This window comes from Athene cunicularia (assembly GCF_003259725.1).
Source record: "Athene cunicularia isolate RWA chromosome 7 unlocalized genomic scaffold, athCun1 chr7_part1, whole genome shotgun sequence".
NCBI classification, from domain to species: domain Eukaryota; kingdom Metazoa; phylum Chordata; class Aves; order Strigiformes; family Strigidae; genus Athene; species Athene cunicularia.
The window spans coordinates 34,900,561-34,923,880 of NW_020799107.1; positions in this window are offsets into that span (position 1 = coordinate 34,900,561).

Sequence of the window (23,320 nt, forward strand, 5' to 3'; positions counted from 1 at the left end):
GCATCAGTTCACAGTATGTCCTTAAGAGACTGAGCCTAGGGGTAGGAATGAACTTGCAAGAGAAGTTATCGCTGGATTAACACCAACACCAAAAAAAAAAAACCAACCTCAAACCAAAAATAAAAATTAAAAAGGGCACTGAAAGTTATACACACTGAAAACGCAGGGCATGCCGTATATCCTTTTTTTTTTGTTTTCTAAAGACTGCTGTCACTCAGAAAATCCACTGGCAACAGTCGTGTCCAACATTACCACCGGAACAATGACAATATCAGCGTTCAGACTCCCATCTTCAAAAGGCGACTGGAGATAACGGCAAGCCAGGCCTCTGGGGTACCCTTGACACACATTTTCAATGGCCTTCTAAGAGTTTACAAGCATAAAACACCACACTTCCAGCCCAGCCATACCTAGAAAATCTTTAACCTGGCAAATTCCCTACTCTTCCATGATTATTCAAAAGAGAAACTCCAGTCATGGGTATGCCAGCCTGCGGACAACACCAACACTTCATCAGCACATCAGCCTGGGCAAGCAGCAGGAGGCGGCAGAGAGAGGAAGAGGTGAAAAGACCCGGTGGGCAACAAATTAATCGGGGATGAAGCTGCCTTCTCCTCTCATTTATTTTCTGTAAAGTGCCATAACCTGGCAAACATATCTGTGCCATAAACCACAAACAATGTGACAAACCCAACCTGCAGACAGAGGGACAGGACCTACAAAGCAATAGGAAAAATAATTTGGCAAGTCCTGCCCCATGACTGAGCTTTAATACTCAACGCCCTGTGGTGGGGCGATAGGGAAAGGTGAGGTTCTTGTATCCGACCGAGCGCAATTCCTTCTTCATTAGCAACATACCACGTCACGTTTGAAATAGTTTTATGGTCTAATAAACATGTCTTGATTTTATTGACTTGTCTTTAATTCTTTCAGCATGTATCTAAGGGAACAAAACGTCCTTTAAACACTTAAAATTACAGTGTTAATACGCTTAAAAATAAAATAAAAATTTTACTAAGGGACAATCCAATAAAACACCTTAAGACAATTACTCTTAATGAAATACAAAGATTACCAATAGCTACTGACTACTTCTATTACAAAAGCCATTATAAATTTTCTGTCTCTCGGTGAAACTTCCCCCCTCCCCTTTTTGAAGATCTTAACCAGACCATAAGAGCAAACCTGATTTTTATTTTATTGCATTCAAAGCTGATTGCACTTTTTGATGGACTTCATAATGTTCCAAAAATAGCATAAATGCTTTCTAAGATGTGGGTTTAAGAAAGTTATTGGGACTGGCAACTTATTTTTCGAATTATCATTCACGGATCTATTTTCAACACCCTCTTTCTCAGTCCATTAAGTGTATTTCTGCAGCCTCCATCCGCAAGCCACAGTAAAAGGTTGTGTCTGACCCTGCTCCAGAGTAGCAATACTCTCCTGCTTCCAGTTAGTAGTATAACCACAAATGTGGTTTTTATTTCTTCTTTAAGTTTCTGGAAATGCAGAAATGTGGTCTTTTCAACATACTGTAATTGCCGCTCTTTTTATTTCTCTCCTCTTCATCACACACAGTTATTCCAGTCAATACTGCATGTATTTCACTTAGTTTTGACTTTAGCATTTCTTGATGCAAGCTCCTTTTGGGATCCAGTTGCCACATTCTTATTCTTATGTCTAAAATAACAGACAGTAAGAAGATAACTCTTGGACTTGGTGAAAACCTGCAGAGAATTATAGAGTGGTTTAGGTGGAAGGGACCTTAAAGATCATCCAGTCCCATCCCCTGCCCCGGGCAGGGCCACCTTCGACCAGCCCAGGTTGCCCAAAGCCCCGTCCAACCTGGCCTTGAACCCTTCCAGGGAGGGGGCAGCCACAGCGTCTCTGGGAAATCTGCACCAGAGCCTCACCCCCCCCCTCACAGGGGAGAATTCCTTCCTTAGATCTCGTTTAAATCTCTCCTCTGTCAGTTTAACCCCTTTCCCCCACACCCTATCCCTACACCCCTGATCAAGAGTCCCTCCCCCCATTCCTGCAGCCCCTTTCAGCCCTGGGGGGCCGCTCTAAGGTCTCCCCGGAGCCTTCTCTTCTCCAGCTGAACCCCCCAACTCTCGCAGCCTGTCCTCACAGGGGGGCTCCAGCCCCCCCAGCATCTCCGTGGCCTCCTCTGGCCCCGCTCCAGCAGGTCCGTGTCCTTCTGCTGTTGGTGCCCCAGAGCTGGACCCAGCCCTGCAGGGGGGTCTCCCAGAGCGGAGCAGAGGGGAGAATCCCCCCCTGGCCCTGTGCCCACCCTGCTCTGGGTGCAGCCCAGCACACGGTTGGTATGTTGCTGGCTTTACACAATCATTTCATTCAAATTCGCTGTGGGCCTCTAATGACAAAGATGTTACCTTAAACGTACAGAATCCATGGTAAGTTATTAATTCATTTTCTTGGCCCCCACAAAAGAAAACATATGATTACAGCTTGGTTTTGCTAGAATCTTGTCAGAAGCCAAGTTCCAGAGACAGAAGCTGATGGACTTGAAAAAAAAAAAATCTTTCAGTGGAAGACAGTGGAAAATTCGAATTTTACCAGTCAGGCCAACACTTGGAAACCTCCATCAGGACCATGTAAAACCAACAACCGTGCAGTGACACGAGAGCTAGCCCTGCCCTTCGATCACCTTCTTTTAGCACTAAACTCACTAAGTAAACCTCTGAAGTGCAAAAGAAAGTTAATGATCAAATACAAGCAACTAGGACAGGTGGTACAGAAAAATGATGCAAAAAACACATTACAATATATAAGATTTTAATCTCTTATTTATGATTCTTCCATAAAGTTTATTATAAGTCATTATATACATCTCAAAGTATCTTGTCACAAAATGACATTTACAATGTAACCATAGCAAAAATAATTCTGCACAGAACGATTTGCAAAATATCACATCAAAGGTAATGTAGGAGCACAACATAATTGTGGCAATTTCACCATATTAATACTATACTGCTTATACTTTGGGCCCCCAAGCAAAATAACTTTACACCCAGAATAGGTAGGCAAAAAATACTTATCTCTGTTTATATCATTTTATCTCAGTTAGAACGGCATGGAACAGAGTGTGAAATATATAAAGTACACTTGATGTGACTAGTAGGTCTAAGACTAGTGTTTCTCCTAGACAAATCTAGAGATTTTTGTTACAGAATTATATAAAAGAGGCCCAAATCCTTCTTTACATCTAAAATTCAAATCATCGCTGAAAAAAAAGCTAATACCTCTAAAAACACTATAGGGGAAAAATTATTACTGAAATCTCTATTATTCCTATCCTATACTAACAAGTCTTTCAACTCCATAAGAGAGACTGAAAGCAGGCCTGAAAAATAATATATTGAACGACGGAACAAAAGGGGAAGATAAAAATAGCTTAGGACCACATTTGCACTAAACATAACATGAAAGTTTTCTTCTAGACTTGCAGAGCTTTCTAAGTTGGTCTGTTGCAGGGACATTCATCTAACCAAATATGAGGCCCTATGGGAACCCTGAGGAGATTAAAAAGAAATAATGAAGGCATAATTGTGGGTTAGCTGGGAATAGTTCTTTCTCCTCCTCAGCATATGGAGAAGTGTGTCAGTCAGATGGTGCACACTGGAAGGTATAATACCTAGGGGGTTTGAGCGGCTGATGCTTCTTTATCTCTTCGTTTTGCTTTCAAATTCCTTTTTTTCATCTGTTATTTTAAGAGATACCAGGGCTCGAGGTATTCTCTATGGGTTTGTCTCACTATTTTTTTTTTTTTTTCCTCAGGGTGGGAAATTGAAGATCCACGTTCATTTATGCATTGAAAATTATTCCATGTCCTATCCTTACAGGTAAAACTTACCTGCTCAGACAAATGGATCAGAAATTATTAAGTTGCATATCTATTACTGTTTTAAAAGGAATTATAAAGCAAAAACAACACTGCAGACAAGCACTTTTAATGGTACTCTCTTTTTTTTTTTTTTACATCTAATAGTTGTTCTTTATGGCCTTTGCTGGACATAAATTGCTTCTACTTTGTTTAATTCCAACTTGTAAATCTATTATTTTCCATCTGACAAACCAGACAGCTACATCAATGGAGACAGAGATCAAACTGATAGTGTTTTTAATGCCACCTTAATTGAACCTCAGTATTCCTGCAAGATGCAGTAGTAGCATTTCTACTTCAAATGAGCTCAGATTACAATATTGAATGCATGCACCTTTCCCTGCCTGGCTATAGGTGTGTATCAGGTGAAAATTATTTAAAAAAACAGACTATTAATTCAAAAGGTGCAGATTAAAGATGTGCCTGTACATGGCATGGTAAACTCAGCCCAACTAAAAACACCCCCCTCAAAACCAAGCATCACTGCCTATGTATTATCTACTCATGTACAAGCAGAGTGAAACACCCTTGCCTGTATAATCTTAAACTAATGTAAAAGACAAGTTTAAGTCCCATCGCAAATGCAGAAATTTAAAACAGAGTGACACATCTTAAGGCAAATTGGTTTGCAGCTAGCTTGTGTCCCTTCTGTTCTTCTCCTCGCTCCACAGAGATTATAGCTGGCTGCTTCTGCTATGAGACAGAAAACCTCCTCGTGTCAGCCAACATCTCATCCTGCCTGTGCTGCTGCAACCCAGCAACTCCTCGGATCCTTATGACTATGTCCCGGGGATGATTACCTGCGTGTTGGAGCCAGCTTTTAGCTATCTCACTGTACAATTGCATACTCAGTCAAAATTACTCGCTCAGTTTACCTACGTAGTACCTTGAGAATGTGACTGTGTTGGGTTTGCCTTGTAAGGTTTAGTAGCCAGGGGGCTGCAGGGCTGGCGTCCGTGCGGAGGTGCAGGAGCTCCCCCGTGTCGGTGGCGCCAAGGCCAGGCGGCTCCGAGAGGGACCCGCCGCTGGCCAAGGCCGAGCCCATCAGCCACGGCGGTAGCGCCTCTGGGAGAACGTGTCCGAGAGGGGGAAAAGCTGCTGCACAGCAGCCCCTGCAGCTGGAGAGAGGAGCGAGAGCCTGAGAGAGCAGCAGCTGTGCGGAGCCCGGGGCAGCGGGGCAGAGGGGCAGGAGGGGCTCCAGGCCCGGAGCAGAGGTTCCCCCGCAGCCCCTGGGGCAGCCCCTGGGGAGGCAGCTGTGCCCTGCGCCCAGGGAGGCCCCGGGGGAGCAGAGACCCCCCTGCAGCCCGGGGGGACCCCACGGCGGAGCAGGGGGATGTGCCCCGAGGAGGCGGTGACCCCGTGGGCAGAGGGTGAGGAGTCCTCCCCTGAGGAGGGAGGAGCGGCAGCGACAGCGGGTGAGGGACTGAGCACAGCCCCCATCCCCGTCCCTGCGCTGCTGGCGGGACCGGGGAGAGAAACGGGGAGTCCGGGACGAAGGGATGGGTTGGGGTAAGGTGGTTTTTTAAGATTTGGGTTTATTTCTCATCATCCTACTCCGATTTGATTGGTAATAAATTAATTTCCCCAAGTCAAGTCTGTTTTGCCCATGATGGCAACTGGTGAGTGATCTCCCCGTCCTTATCTCGACCCACGAGCCTTTCATGGTATTTTCTTTCCCCTGTCCAGCTGAGGAGGGGAGCGATAGAGCAGCTTTGGTGGGACCTGGCATCCAGCTGGGGTCAACCCACCACAGACTTTTATTAACAAATAGAAAGGATAAGAGCAGGGTTGAGTCACTAAATTTCCTAGATTTAAAAAAAAAAAAAAAATAAAATCCAACCAAACATAACATAAACCACCAAGTTGCAGTCCATTTCCTTCTGCAGAGTGAGCATCTCTTCAGTTAAAGCAGAACAGTCTTGACAGGGGAAAAAAAAGCAAAACACAAAGAAACAAACTAACCCACCACCTCAATGCAGAATACATAATAGGTGTTTTTTGAGATTTGAGAGTGTAGGATCTGGCTCAAATCAGGCAACATGCAACATTACAACAGATTACTACCTCCAGGTTGACTTCTCCAAACACCAGTCATGGAAAAGAGCAATTCAGTAGAATATTACTACCTGGTTGCCACTTAGTTAATGGTTGAGAAAGAAAGATCACTTGGGGAAAAAAAAAAAAAAGTCAGTAAACGTAAAGAAAGACTTCTAGGTTGAGAATCTTCATGAGACTTTTGAACTAATGCTCTGGTATGAGTATGCAAGCAGTTCTGTAGTGGCTATAGGAAGAAACTTAGGTATTTGTATGAACTAAGATAGTAGATGGGAAAAATTTAGAGACATTCTGTGATTACTTCATTGACAGATATTTCTCTGGCTCCTTTTGTGGACACACTCATGAAGTGAGGCTACAGGCCATCCTGTGTTCTATCCAGTTTGGAAGAAATTGGCTTTAATCTTGCCCAGGGCTGGTAGGTTTGTCTTTGACCCAACTTTCATGTTGAACGAGCGTTTAGCCCGAATCGTAACCTGGTCCTTCGTTTGTAGAGCTTCCAAAAATATATTTGAGTCCACTTATGAAAATTAAGCAGAGCAACAAAATTATTAATAATTGCCAGAAAAAAAGGCAGAAAGTAGTGGAGATTAAAAGAAGATGATGTATTAGACTGGAAAGGGCTAGTCTCCAGAAATTATCCTCATCTTTTTTTAAGTTGAAACGGGTGAAAGTATTTTACAAAAGTTGTTTTTAATGAGACATTTTCTCTACATCATATCAGGACAGAACTGTGAACTTTTTTTAATGGAATTACTTGACAAACTGATCAGTGCCATATCACTGCCTCCAGACACAGTTCTTTTAATGATGTCCAAACTACTTAACTATTAAAATGAAATTGTGAGCCAGCACAGTAGGAAGTAGATTGAGCAAGCTGAAGATCAAAGAAGATACTATCACAGTGGCCTTTGTGTGCTCACTGTAGGTTTGTTCTAACTGAAGGGTAAAGCAGTAGTGAATTGAATTATATTGGGTTGGTTCTATACCAGAGCATTGAAAGCAACATAAAAGAAGGGTCAAAGAAAATAATATAAGCCTACCTACCTGGGCAAGATTAAAACCTATTGTATAATGCCACGAGCCATTTTATCATTTCGTGTAAATAGTGCTGGTGTGCCTGTGAACATAAACCTCAGCATTTTATTTATTGTATTGTTTCATACATGCACTCTATACACGCACTTTACACACAGGTGGAGTGTGATATTTGGCTACACGCTGTACAGCAGACTAGACACCTGTAGTCCTACCAGTCTGCTCTCTGTGTGCATCAGTAACACTGTCCGAGAGTTAGGCTGAGTTTGTGTTTCTTAAAGTGAGCCTACAGAGAAAAAAAAAAAAAAAATCATAGCAAACAACAATATTTCTTCCCTACCTTCACGTCTTGAATCATAACAAATTCTGAGTACAAACTGTTCATTGAGTTGTTGAGAGCACGACACACCTGTGTGGACTTTGTGACTATCCCCACTCAAAGACCAGCACATCTGGTGGACAAATGCCATCTAAAGTATTGCATCCATACATAAACTAGGGTGCAGATTTCCTCTGCTAAAAGAAAAGAACAGCCCACTCTTACAGCCCTCAATGAACTGTTTTTATCTGAAACCTCAAGTACTGTGCCTATGTAGAGCTTTAAGAGAAAATACTGTCTTCCCTTGATATTTCTGTCGGTTGTCTCATTTTATCTTCCGTGTGAGCTATGCGTTGGCTCGCTGCTTGAGCGGATGTCAAGGAAAAAGTAATGCTGACCAACTCCACTCTGCTTGCGGAGTGTACTGGGCCTGCCCCCAGCTGGCTCAGGAATGGATGAAAAAAGTTGTTTTTTTTCTGGATTTTCCCTTTAAGGTCGCCATATCATCAGGGTCTGAGCAGCCACACTTGAAGCACTTGATTTAGCTGGTACTGGCGACAGGATTAAATTGTATGAAATGCACAACTTCTCTACATAGCCTTAGTTTCGAGAAAGTCAAGAGCAAAACGCAATCCAATGGGCAACAACACAAGAAAACAGCAAATGTTCATTAATATACAAAGAGTGTTTTGTATTTGCACATCTTAAAACACCAAACACATTGTTATTTTTTTTTGTTGTTGTAGGTTTTTTCCTGTTTTACTTTGAACTTGCACTAGTTGTGATTATTTTCATCTGCTTTTAGACTCTTTTTTAACCACCCCAAGCAAAGCAGTGACCAGACTGCAAGGAGAGGCTGTCCAACTTGTAAAAACTGGTTTATTATTTACCTTTGCATTTTATTCCACAACTACCCCTTCTACAAAAGCAGTCCTTAATAGATATACATAGTACAGATATGCAAGCACACAGAGCTTGTGCTGCAATTTTGAAATTTATTTAAATGAAATGTAAATAAATTTTAAATATTAGGAAGAAGTTACAGGTGCTCAGGGAGAAGTTATTTGTATTTTATGGAATTCATTTTCTGCACAGTATGTGTGGGGAATTAGCTACAAAACTTTCCATTATTACCCAAGGAAGTTGCCTGTTTAATTCTCCTTGTGTTGTTAAGAAGATTTACCTCTCTGTGTTGTTTTAATATTTAAAACATCAGAGTTTGAGTTTGGGCAGAGGAAGAGGGATGGCAGCGGGGTCTTGAGTTGGGTTGGATGGGGCAGACTAGGGCGCTTATAGGCTGATTCCAGCACAGGTGATGCCCAGGGGTTACGAGGGTCAGTCGATCCCTGCCAGACCGTCACCTTGAAGAGGGTGAGCCTAGGCAGGTCCAACAGAGGCCGGAGGATGGAGTTATACTATTGCAGCCCATTGCACAGTGAAGAGTGACCAGAAGCCCAACCAGACCTAATGGGAGCAGAGCACACTCCCTGCCCTCTGCTCCGATCCACCAGCCTCCAGCTCGGTCATCCAACAGCCCTTATCTCTGTGAACAAGAACCCACTGCCACCTCAATTGCTTTCTTGTCCTCTGTCCCGAAAGACTTAGTTGTCATTCTTCCTTAAAAGCATCTACAGCATAAACCAGAACCAAATCAAAACAAAATTTACTAAACGCCAAATGCCTTTGTATCTAACAAGGTTTGGCAGCCTCACGCACTTGTAGCAAAACATGAAATCGATTTTGCAAGCCCACGAGAAGAGCAGCTTAGCGTAACTAGTCATTGTGCCATAGTCCAGCCATAACCACGGTGGTTAAGAGCACCCTGTGTGCTTCTAATCAACTGAGCATCTGTACTACAGGTACACAGTGACACCTGTAACCAAGGCCGGTATTGCTTCAGTAACACAGCACCAAAGCCCTGCTTACAAATCCTTGAAGCAGGCAGTACCAAAACAAGCATAAACTGGGCCTAATACAGCAGAGACACATTAATATGACCTGGATGATTTATTCACCACATTCCTGTTTATAGTCTTCCCTTTGCTTACTAGTTACAGCACCTAAAGCCATCTGTGCGGGAATCGCAGGTTGGTCTACCCCAGAAACATATCCCGCACCAGCAATGCAACAAACAGATACTGCACAAGCTCAAAAAGTGTTCTTTGAGATCCTCCACACATTTCACTTCTGCCTAGACACACCTCTACTATGAGTATTTTTGCTAAGTTGCATGGAATTTTCTCATTCTGAGTTTATTCTCCCTTATAATGAGACTGAAACAATCTTCTGTTTGACACTATCCTTCCAGCAAAATTAAAGCCACTGCTACAGGGAAAACTTGTCACTAGAGGAGATAAAAATGTCTAAGGCAGAATAGGTAAAGAGAAACTATTAATATGGTAACCATTAGATTTCTCTGAAAGAAGAAAACTAAATCGGCCCCAGAAATTGAAGTCACAGAACAAAACCTGCCCACGAGCTCTAGCCTTGTGTGCCCTTCTCAAAGTATTTTTGTATTCTTCACTTCAGTTTGGCACGTAGACTCTCCCAAACTGAAGAGAACAACTCATTTTATAACCCCGATGAATTCGTAGTGAATCACTTGTTTAGATCTCGAGTAACAACTCTGATCTAAGAGAACGCAAACTTGTGTGTCAAGGAACCCTTGGATCTTCAGTGACGGAACAGAGCCCTGAGGCACACACAGCATTACTAAAGCTTCTGCATTTTCATCCACTTCATAATTACAAACGGAGATTTTTTTTTTAACATACATTTTTGTGGAAGTTAAAACCCCCACACTTTTTTCCCTCCCGCAAATTTTGCAGATTTTAAGTCACATTATGAATTTAAATTGTTCCATTAACAAAGACTAACTGAAGAGAAGGTCACATGACCACGTAGATTTTGTTCAAAGCTTCAGTATCACAGTAAGAAATCAATAAGTAGACTGAGGTATGATCCTCTAAAGAAGAAAAGTTGGCAACTTTGACCTATAAGAACTGAAAAAGTATGATTGAATAGTTATATGCCAAACCTAGTCAAAACACTCAGGGAACAATGACAAAATTTGATTTGCTTATATATTTTTCTACTTCCATGCTATTATACATTTCCTGCTTTATCAGAAGATGTGAAACACAAAGAATAATACCTGTATGCAGACAGAAGGTAATCCACAACACCCAAAGTTTCACCAGAAAGACTTAACTCCCAAAAATATTTAATGTTTATAAATGCATTTAAATAAGGCTCTCATATACGCCTCAAAGTAGGAGACTCACAGCAATTAATATAAATAAGAAATTAAAAACCATAGAAAAAAAATAGTAAGTGGAACAAAAGATGCAGAAAAACAAAACTGCTGGAGCCTAAGAAGAATTTTTTGGAAAAAGTTGTAAATTATAATATAGCAAAAGAAAATTGCTCAATACTATTTTTATTTTATTCAAGGAAAAAGACAAATTAAAACGTTAAGTAGGTGATGGAACTAAAACATAGACATAACCAGAAGAAAGCTGATAGGTTAAAATAAATTTTTAAAAAACCCTACACCTCTGTAAAAGCAAAAATAGTTGAGTATGTGTGTCAGCCTGACCTATATCTGGGACAAAGTAATGTAATGGCTAATACAGGACACAATTTAATAAAGAATTAGGTGTAGTACAATTAATAGCTTTTTGGAAAAGTAATTGTATCACAGGAACCTGATCTTTTTAATGAGATTATGGGTTTGGGTGATAAAGGTAATACCATGTTTATGTAAAACACTTCAGTGAAGTATCTGACTTCCTTACATGACATTTTGATTAAGAAACCACTATAAAGGACAATCAACCCCACACACATTAAATGGATTAAAAATTAGCTGTGCCTCAAAAATGCAGCTGGGAGGAGGGCGTCCTAATCGAGCAGTTTTAGAGAAGATCTGCAAGAGTAAGGTCTTGACTAAATATCAACCAAAAATAGGAAGAAAAGATACAAATGTGATGAAATCATAATTATAAGTGATGAGATTGGAGAAATAACAGTTAGGAAATCTGGCCAGTATGAAGGTTTGTCTTTTTCAAGGGAACAAGCTTTTTCAGGACCAGTAGTTCTGGGGGATGAGAAGATCCACAGGTGTGTGTCAGGCCTGAGCAGAGCACAGGATGCACACCAACGCTGCAATAAGTACGCATAGAGCAACTGCTCAAACCCTGCATGGGCCCTTCTGGCACCTCCTCACTAACAATCAGCAGAAACCAGCGAGCTGGAGAGAAGACTCCTGAAAACGGCCAAGAGACTAAATAAGAAGTTTCATAGTGGTAGGTTGAAATAATCACAACCAGCAAATACCTTCCACGAAGGAAATAAACCCAACAACAACAAGCAAACACAACAAATTCCAGCAACTGAGGTTGCTACAACACGACTCAACAAACTAGTGCCCCAAATACTCAACATATGGTGATTTTTTTTCAATATTCCATTAATTAAACTTTCAGTGCAGACTGCTGCTAATGGGCTTCCTAGCATCAAAACCAGTAGCATCACTGTTTCATATCTTTCTAAGAAATATATGCTACAAGTAATTTCTGTGTCAAATCTGAGAACCAGGTTTTAATTCAGTGGATAGCCTATGGCCTATAACGTATGAGAAGACAGACACCACCCTAAGAGATGATGATAATTCCTCTCCCCTGATTATAGAGGTAACCTGGTTAGATAACTAGACCAAATGCTTTTGCAGGTGGCTAAAGTTACATGAAAAGCATCTCATCCTAAATTTTTATTTATATTCCCAAAGGTCCGCAGCAAAAATAGAGTGCAACCTCTGAATCTTAAGTTTAAAACTAAAAATCTCTCCATCTTTTTATTCATGGAGATATTTTTCCATCATAGTAAACAACGGCTGCTTTCCTGTATCAGTGCGGAAACCGATGCGCAGCTCTGCCTATAACAAATTCTTTTTGATCCACCTTCAAGCCAACAGACACTTCAGAGCACACCATCTCCTGAGCCACCAACACAGCTTCAAGACATTTGCCAGGAGTTTGCACAGACTCCGAGCCAATAATTTCCATAATACGTAGGTGCCATTCAAGGTTAACAAGAGCACTGGGCAGCATCAATATCCCCCCACCAATCCCTCTCCGGTGTTCCCCATCACATTTCGTCTTTTGTAGATATGGGGGAAATGCAAAAATAAAAAGCTAATCACTAATATTCTTTTTATTTACAATGTTATTTGTTTGAACTGTATTTTCCTCGCTGTTACCTTAGTTCCTATAATTTAAATTATCAGCCTTGACAGCACATTAAAGGAAGGTGTTGTAGTATCTGTGCTGCTGCCAAGCTGAAGGTCAAACCATTGGACAACTAGGCACAAAGAAAGTTTTCCCTTTTGTCATCTCTTGTGGCTTTTTGGGGATATCTGACCTGAAGCAGATTTGTATTTTCAGCAGTACAACAGCATTTAAATAAGGTTATAAATCTGTCCCAACCTCTGTCTTTGCCTTGCTCCCACCTTCCACACTCCTGGCTGAACCACTAACAGGAAAGAGGGATTAAACAATCCTCAACCTCAGGGATAGGTAGAAGGATTTAAAATCCTACAACTGGTCAGGAATTCAAAGTACAGACTTCCAGTTTCAAATACATTCTCCCACAGTAATTTGCTTTATTAGCATTTCACCTTCTTGTTGCCATTCCCTGTTGCAACCTAATTCACTATGAATAATAATACACCAAAGGTTATAGTGTAAGATAGCCATGTGCAGCTGTGTAGATGAGGCCAGATTCTCTTCTTGCCTGGCATTGGATTTCACTTGTTATAAATCCAGCAATTTCTGTTTCAGGAATATTTCCACACTTGTGTGAAGATACATTACCTATTTTTCCTTAGCTCTGTAATGACATATACACACTAGACCCTTTAAAAAAAAAATAATCTTATTTTCCATCATTTTTGATCCAGCATTTTTAATTTTTATGACAATATAAGAAGAAAAAAAAAAGAAAAATAATACTGTAGTGGAATTCAACTGGCTTTCATTTGGTATAAATAAATTGACAGTGGCATTTTTCTGGTTTAAATTAATTGTGGTAGCACAGTCACACAACCCATATCTATAGTGCAAGATAGAGAATCTAGAAGGAAATAAAAGCCAAGATTAAAGCAGAAAAAAAAAAAAAAAAAAAGGCTGTTTTCCACTCCCTAACCTATTCCCTATGACTTCGACTTTTCCACTGTGTTTAGGAATCATGCAGATGGTGGGCTTTTTGATGAGATGCTCAGTTTTGTAACTTGCAGAGTATTAAAAATATTATCACAGCTCAAGAGATTTCAATACACATCATGACAACGTAAATAAAATATTTATTACGCTGATAATAAGACTTCAACTACTATTAGAAGTTCGGTAATTTGCCAACAGTAAAAAGCACCCCTCTCCACATTCAGGAGATACTTTAGTCTACACGCTGAAAGCGAACCAAAACTTTTCAGAGCTGAGAAAAACCCAAACCTTACACTTTTCAAATTTTATTTATCACAACATGTTAGCTGAAATTATGGCACAAAGTGCATAATTCTTATTTTAACCTCCTTTAGCATAAGCACCTTAGAAATGTGCCCTGACCTAGCTCTAGCTGCAGAACACACTTCATTTCTTCCTCACAAAAATGCATGAAACTTCTCTCCTTTCTAAGTCTTTTGTTATATTTATTAATAGCTCAACTCAACGCCCAAAGTTAACATTCACCAAAACAATATCATAAAAACTGAACCATGGTTTGATTCCAGACTGTGCCAGGTTAAAAGAGATCTTGTATTTTCCATTTGCATATTAATTTTAGAAGTAAATTCCTTTGCAGGACTAAAAAATCTTAAACCTGTCTTTATTATAAGAGTTTCTTACTGCACAGATGTCCTCCAAGACTGAAAGAAGACTTTTGCCTTGAATTACTCAATCTTAAAAAAAATATTTTGTGTGAAGATGAGGTAAAGATCACCAGGTAAAGATCAAGTGAAAGACATTTTCCTTGTGGGCATTTTCAAAAGAACCTCCATTTATATATTTTAAAAAATATATATTTTTCAAATAAAAGAGTTCTCAAAAAATAAACTAATAAAATTAATGAGAGCAATCCTTCGTCTCTCACAGTCAAACCCATCTTCTCTTTTAGATGAAATAAGCCCACATCCACCACATGTACCCAAAGCCACCCCTCACCACAGGACTTACCAAGGACACCAAAACATCTGCTTCGTGACTCTCCCCACAGAGAAAAGCCATCGACACGTCACGGTGGGCAGGTCTGGAAACCAGCAAAGACATCACACGCCCAAAGAAGTGAGTTTTAGAGAAGAGCTGCCTCAGCTTGGATTTTCAATTACTGAAAACACCTGAAGGAGTGCCATTAACGAGCTATATTAAATAAAACAGAGTAGCTAAAGGCTCCTTTCCCTTATGAGACATTTCCATCTCTCTTTTAGAGACAAAAACATGGAAAAACTTTTTCCTACCTACACATCAGCTGCAATTTAAGTCCCCACAATTCCTTGCATGGCTGAAATGCCTTAATAAGCTTCACCTGGCAGCATTTTGCTCCATCCTCAGCAGCTGAGGCAAAGCATAACAACCTGGGGAAAAAAAAACCACATCCTTCTGAAACTTCAGGGTAGGAGCTTAGAACTCTTGTTCCCTGACAAGTGCTGCGTGTGATACTGCTCAACATCTTCTGAAGTCCAGCTTCCCGAAAGCAGGGCTTTAAACCTATAGCCTCTCTGTGTAACACACAGTCATACTACACATGGTCACATTTTATTGTTTCAAGCATAAAGATTGTTCAAGGCATCTTACACTACACTTAAATTATTCATACACTGGTATTATTTATTCATCAGCTCTTGAGTTATCTTGCTTTGCTAAAGTACCTGGTTTCTATTGCTCACAGAAAAAAAAAAAAAAAAAAAAGATTTTGTGACTCTTGCAAGCAGCTGATTACGAAACAGTAATATCCCCTAATGTGTATTGCCCAGCCTTTGAATGTGTCATGTCTGCATGAAGGTATTGAAAGGAAAGGGCATGCTGCCGTGTCCTGCACATGACTCTCAGAGGCCTGGCCAAGCTCTGAATTTCTGGGGGGCCATGGAGAGGCTCTGGGAGACCCTTCCCAGGGCCACAACCTATATTTAGTGTCATACAGGTGGGTTATTACCTCCGGTGGGTGCGATATTTGGGCATGTGAGGGATGCACAGAATAGAGTAAAATCATAGAATCATACTGACATCAGTTGGAAGGGACCTTAAAGATCATCCAGTTCAACACACACCCCCCACCCCGTACCCTGGGCAGGGCCACCTTCCACCAGCCCAGGTTGCCCAAAGCCCCGTCCAACCTGGCCTTGAACCCTTCCAGGGAGGGGGCAGCCACAGCTTCTCTGGGCAGCCTGTGCCAGGGCCTCACCTCCCTCACAGGGGAGAATTTCTTCCTTACATCTCATCTAAATCTGCCCTTTTTCAGTTTAAAGCCCTTACCCCTTGTCTTATCTCCATACCCCTGATGACGAGTCCCTCCCCCCTTTGCTGCAGCCCCTTTCAGCCCTGGGAGGCCGCTCTAAGGTCTCCCCGCAGCCTTCTCTTCTCCAGCTGAACCCCCCAACTCTCCCAGCCTGTCCTCACAGGGGTGCTCCAGCCCCCCAGCATCTCCGTGGCCTCCTCTGGCCCGGCTCGAGCAGGTCCGCGTCCTTCTGCTGTTGGTGCCCCAGAGCTGGACCCAGCCCTGCAGGGGGGTCTCCCAGAGCGGAGCAGAGGGGGAGAATCCCCCCCTTGCCCTGTGCCCACCCTGCTCTGGGTGCAGCCCAGCACACGTTGCTGCCTCACAGTCCGTTTTCCACCCACCAACCCCCCCAAGTCCTTCTCCTTGGGGCTGCTCTCAATCCCATCCTCGCCCAGCCTGGATTTGTGCTGGGGATTGCCCCGACCCATGGGCAAGACCTTGCACTTGGCCTTGTTGAACTTCAGGAACATCTCATCTAAACTAGCAGGTTAGTGAGCTAACAGGGTAACAATAATTTAAAAAATTCAGATTGAAACAGCTCCTTGAGCTGGAGCTGTAACACAGAGCAGCCTGAGCTCCTTGCATGTTACAGTATAAAGGATGTCTTTTACAGCTTAAGACTATAACATTTTCCTCTAGGCACAGCCAACCAGCAGAAGCTGTGCTGAAAGAGCTGGAAAGTTGTGTTTGTCCGTGCATAAAGCTGGGAATGACAAAACTTCACAGGTTTTGTGAGCCTAACCCTCTTGAATAAAAATGTATTTTTGGACTACTTTATCACATTTTTTTCTATTCCATGATTACACACAACTTCTGATATTTAACATCTTGAAGGAACAGAATGAAATGTTGACTCCCCAGCTGTGAAAAATATTTCTGACCACAACTGCCATCTACTACATCATTGTTCTTCCGTATGAATAAATAATGTGAAAATGGCAACCACATATTTATTCATGTTAGAAGTGGAAGCACAAAGGCCAAATCCAAAATATCTTCAAAAGCATGGAAATGTTGAGATTTTCATTATGAACGTGTCTAGGTCTTCAGTCTTTAAAACGGAAACTTATTTATGGAGGTAACACATAAGGTATGATAACTTCTACAAAGAAGACCCCAATACCCCAAGATATATTTAAGAGGAAAGTTAAACTACAGTAGAGGGATGATCGATCTTCCTGATTTTGCAAAGACACCACACTGACAAAGTCCCTAGTTACTACGGTGGTTTTTACACCATATGACTGTGCACCAACATTTTCAGCATCAAGAAAAAAGGTCTGCAAGGATTAACTCACCAGTTCAGACATTTCCCTTGCAGTTAAAAGTTGGCTTGTGATGAAGGCTTCAGTCTGGGAACAATCTTTACCCACTTGAAGGGGAAAAAAAGCCAACATCTTACTACTAGGCACTGCCATTATGGTGATATAAATTGCATTTTATCAGTTTCAGCTGTTTTTTTCCTGGCCTGTACATTAAAAAAAAAAATAAAAAATCTCTTTTTTAACTGAAGTCCTTCAAGGTTTATTAGCCAAATTTTGCTATCAGTTACACACGCATCCCTATTAATGTTAATGAGATGGTTGAATTTAAGCAAGGGTAAATTTGATCTTGACACTATTATGTTGTAGGCTGTCTAGATATTTGTCTGTTTTAACTTAAAATCTATTTAGCAATTTCTTCTTTATAATGAGGAAGTCTTACAAAACCATGTCACAAAACACCAAAGGTATAACAACACCAGGTCAGAACTGTATCTTCTCTCTGAAAGCGGCCACTGCTGGGTGTTTCCTAGAGAGAACACAAAGCGTTGCAATGAGCTGTTATAAAATAGTTTGCCTAGAGAAAAATATTCTTGACCTGAGTCTCTTCTGGCTTGTGCTCTGAACCATTAGTTTTTTCATTCCTTCCAGATTTTTTGAAAATAAGTTCTTATATTCAAATCTCTGAATGACAGTCAAATTTTACAGCCACAAAGAGGCACGTGCAATGTGTGCACGACTGTTTCCATTACTACAAAATTACTAGATATATCTACAAGCCACTGACTTTGTTAAGACTGCAATTCATTCTGCAGTGGTTCAAAAGCAAACCCTCCTTTTCCGATCATCTCACATCACAACCCCGGCCACGCTTTTTAAATTGTTTCTAATTTAAGAAAAATTAACGCTCAATTACAATGAGTTTGAACTCAAGAAGAACTGCAGCAATAAGATCCTTTCTCGTTTCTCTTTCTGCCTCCCTTTACCTTTTTCTCACCCATGTGATGCTGAAGGAATATCAGCACTGAGAAGTCAAGTGTGTAGACTTAAGCACTGTTGACAGTCTTAACTGTGGACTCTGATACTTGTTGTGAAGCAGCATTTATTTGCCTGATCACTTCTTTACAGGCCTTTCCTCATTCAGTTCACAACCAACACTTACTCTGAGGAGGATTAGATAACAAAGAAGAATTACCTGTGGTAACTGCATAATTGTATAATCATAATTGTATATAAATATATTTCGTGTCTCTGATATCTATTGATCTTGGCTGTTGAGCAAGTTGGACAGGATATAACAAACGCAGAAGGAAAACGTATCATCTCTACCGCAGACTCTGGTGGGATGTGAAGCAAGTTACCTATCCCAAACTATTCCCAGTAGGCTGTTATTTCTGTGTCCCTCACTTTCCAGAGCAGCAAACGTGAGCTCCTCCCCAGCTGCAGCTAACGTCAATGGGAGCATGTTCCCCACACGGTGACTATAGACATGATCTGTGTGTCACCTGGAGTATTCAGGGAGCTGGTCTTTGATAACATTCCACGCTATAGCTCCTGAACTAGTAACAGAGAAGTCACTGTCCCCTCTAGGGGGTTGTGACAGCTAACTAACGTTTCTAAAGCACGCAGATATTTTACAGATAGACGCTACTGAATGGCAAATGAAACAAATTAGTAGCAACGTCTTCAGAGCCAGGTTTGAAAAGCACACACTACGTGAGGCCTTCAGTGTGCTGCATGGAGAGCAGATTGGCTGAAGAGCTCCCATGCTGCGCGCTGATGGAAGGGAAGATATTACGAGGCTGTGATTTCAGTCTGTGTCATAACACAGAAGCGGAAAATGCAAAGGCTGCTTCCCATCAGGTTGGAAGTATCTGACTTTTGCAGCCTTAATGTTTCTGATGTAATTGTTGCTTTAATAAACTGGATCACTGGTACAAAAGCTGTTCCACAAGAACAAGAGTTGATGAAGCAGAGTTTCCTCTTCTGTTCAGCATGGATTTCTCACTTTCTCACAATTGAACAGATGATGCAGCATTTTCCTCACTACTTTTAACCTACCTCACTTGCCCAACCACCTACTTCCATGAAATGTATCGGAAATTAATAACGTTATATCCCTTGCTGTCAGTGGCTAAAATTGACCAACAATTTTAGAATCTATCAGGGAAGGACAGACACATACACAGACTACACTGTTATATATGTCTGGTTTGCTTAGGAACAGATTTACAAATCCCTGTTGTGTGGCATCATAACAGCTTGGCATGTTCCATGTTCTTGTTCTGCCACCATTTTATCACATCTTTCTCTCTCCTGCCACAGCCCTTTATTCGTGAACTTGCTGTTCCTCTTCCCAGGCATTTCATTATGGCTCACCACGCCTGAATCCTGGTCCTCCCTTACACACTGGTTCCAGTCCCAGATATTAACACTGTCCTCAAAATCTCATTATTCCCCCACATACCACTAGCCTGGCCAGGTGACAAGTCTGTAACTACCTTGTTCCCACCTATTTCCAGTTATTATCACAGTGTTCAGCCTCACTATCTTTGCCTGATCAACACCTTCTCCTTCTCTCAGACTTTCAGTCCTGGCTCCAATCCACTTCTGCTGCCGTGCCCCCAAGCAGGACTTGTCTCATGAGCATGTCAGCCATAGACAGCAGATGCGATGGGCTGGGGCCCTCAGAGTTTGGGCAGATATAGGAGACATACAAGGTACAAGCATGCTCCCTGATAGTGGGCTCTTTATATATCCTACCTAGAAAAACTCCCTACTTCGCATATTCCATAGATTTGTGATAGTTTTGTTGAATTTCCACAAGGCAAATAGCAGAAAAAAAAATTCCTGCAGCTACAAACCATCTAACTCACACGTTGATGAATCCACACCAAAGCACAGGGCCATGGTGACTTCTGTGTGTTACTACTTACTGATACTCCTTCAGTAGCAAGAAACTAGTTTTTGCACTGTGGCAATCCGATTGCAGTTTGCCCTGTTACCGTGAAATTCCTCTTGCACAAATGAGAGGACAGAGCTGCTCATTTCTTCAGAGACAGCGTTTTGGGTGGAGAACAGAAACAAGCCCATCCCTCCAGCTCTCCCTCCTGCAGGACTCAACCTACGTTTGGCTCCCAATCCAATCACACAACACTCAGAGGGTTCACAATGTCACATTTCACATGGTCCAACTCGCCACTCTCTTAATTTAGTCAGTGGCTCCTCTGGATTTCTTGTCAGACTCTGTCCCAAGCTTGGCTGGAACTGCTTGCTGGAGAAATCCCAGGTATCTAGTGGCTGCTGCCATCCTTGAGAGATGGTAGTGAGAAGCAGTTGTCCTTCAAGTATTGCTCCATGGGCTAGAAGACATAGGAGGTATGCTCCCTGTCCTCCCTGCCTTGTGAGGTTCATGTTGGGCACTACGGAATTCCCTGTTACTACCTCCCACACCTCCTTGTCCTTCCAAAGCTGTTGAGATAATGCCTCATCAAGAGGCCAACAAGACCGGTTCCTCGTGAGCTTCCTCAGTGCACGAGAGGGCTCTCCTTAAGCAACTTCTTCCCAGCAGTCCTGGACACCTCATACAGTCAGGGAAGCAGAGTACAAATGCATGTTTTGAAGGTCTCTGATGAAGAAGCTGTGGAGATCTTGTGTCTTGTGCCTCACTTCTGCAAAGTGGTGCAAAATAAAGGAAAGTCATAAGGTAGGCGTTAAGTGGTCAGTTAATACACCAAAAAAAGAATGAAAAGAAATTAAAGAGCTGGGATAGAAGGTCATAGAAGCTGGAAGAGCTTGTGGGAATTGGAGTGCTTTGGAAATAGGGGGAAAATGGATAAATGTGTAAATGGCTTTGGCATCTACAAGCAGTGCAGGCCAGGGTGAAAAAAAAAAAAATCTTCAAAGTTACCCTTAATTCAAAGAGTGATATGATGAACTGCATTTGGGTTAAGAGTTTTCAGTTATGAAAGACGAGACCTGCAACTACAAAACTATTGTATAAAACCAGAGATTTTGGCACTTCACATAAACATGGCAACAGAATTCATAGCATAAAAGTTTTAAAGCATAAGTAAGAAGATACGATTAGGGAAGAGTGGTTGGCTCATTTAAACGCCTTGCTAACAGGACCTCAGTTCGTGATCTGAGCCCAAATCTTGTCCAGAATCTGAATATAACACTCAAAAGACAGTAAGAATTCCACATCACTGGAGAATCACAGATTTATTCAGTCTTCCACAAAACAATTTGAGATTCTCACTCAAATGAAGGTACCCTGTCTTGAGCGGTGGTTAAGAAGGGACAGACTTGTCCTGAAATCATGGATCTACCATGTATCAAAAAAACTGTAGAAGAAGAAATCTGTGAATAGCTCAAATTCTACCAGAAAAGCAGCAAAACAGATCTGCCTAAGCTGTGGCATAGAGCACAATACCTAGGGTGTGGCACAGAGGTTAGAGATGTGATGCATTGCCTTATACTACAAGAATCTGGAAAGCGTGCATGTCATTGATAGAGAGGATAAAACAGCATTTTTCTTTTAAAAGAATTCTTCACAGGCTGCTTCCAAAAGGCCAAATGGGAAAGTGATGCAAAGGAAAGCTAAATTGGGTCAGAGAGCTGGCACATCATCTAGCTGCCTGCTCCTGCCGTCTAAGCAAGCTACTGTGCTCCAGCTTAGCTTCCTGGAGGAACAGCAAGCAAATTTTAACACCTTGAGGCTTTCAAAAGTTGTGTTAGGGACTGAGTTTTGAGATGCTATGGCAGTAAAACCAAATCATCCATAAATGGAAGGTATGAACGCCATTGTTTTATAACTCTATCATCCAAACTGCGTAATTTATGCATCTTGAGGATACTAAACCTGAATTTCTATAAGCCAAAACAAAGAAGGAAACTTGGCTTCAGTATATGGGCATAAACACTGTCATGTCTTCATTTCTTGGAAATAAACATTATAAGCCATGATACTACCACTAACAAAAGGAATTTGTCAAGCAAGCTCCACAGTAACTTTATTTTTTAGTTTACAAATATGTGAGAGGTGAACTCAACATAAATCTGGGGAAAGGTTGATGATTGCAAGCGTACTCTCTAGAGCCTTTGGGAAAAGCAAATGAAGCAAAGTTCAGAGTTAGATTTTATACCTATCTGTGTGTGTGTATATATATATGTCATATATATAAACACAGACAAAAAGTGTTTATTCAACGACTGGTAAAAGAAGCTTGAGCTTTATTATATTTTGCTATAAAAGTTGCAAAAACTTCCCGGTTCCTATTTCCCCAGAGCAAATGCCTTCTGTATATCATTCAAGTGGTGGAAAGTGATTTCCTGATTGTGGTCACAGCCCAAGAAACTGGAAAAATTATTAAGTTTTTTCAGAGTATTGCAGGGGCAGAGTGTGTTCTCCATCCTAGGGCAGACGGAGGATGTATGAACACAGAGGACCACCTAAAACACCGGGCTTCAGACAAACAGGAACACTGCAGAGACATGAACTCTCGATAAATATGCAAAAATCACAAACCACCTTAGGTGAAAGAGCCAGTCTCGACGACAAAAGTTTATGCAGTCATTGTCAAATTAAAGGACTAAAGCTTGGCTCGTATTGCATGAAAAGAAAAAATTAAACAATGCATGGATCTTGCACTGCTCTTCTGGCCTCCTGAGACAACCTGAACCTGGGCCTGAGCTTGCAAACCTGCACAGCGGGGTTGGCTGGCCGGGCTGCAGTAAAGGGAACAGCCTGCAGCTGAAGATGAGTATTGAGAAAATGATCTCCAGTCCAATGCATTGGTAGAAAATAATGCCAAAATAGTAAAAAGCCTTCAGAAGTGAAGGGGGTCACCTCCCAGCAGTATTTAGCTTGAAGGACACGTGTCTGCATGCTGCTGTGAACTGCCTACACGTGGACGTTCACAACTTTAAAAGAGCAGAAGTTATTGTGCCATCAGATGTTCTTCACATTTATGTTCATTTTAGCAAACCCAGGACTGGCCACAGACTCCTTACATATTTTATGATTTACCAGAATCTGCTTTAGTCCGAGATCTAATTCCTCCATTACACATATCACCCATCTTTCTAGCAGCACAATTTACATCTCAAATTGGAATAATTTTGCATACTTTTCATTTCAGCATTCTGACATCTTAAAAAAAAAAAAAAAAAAAAAAAAAAAAAAAAAAA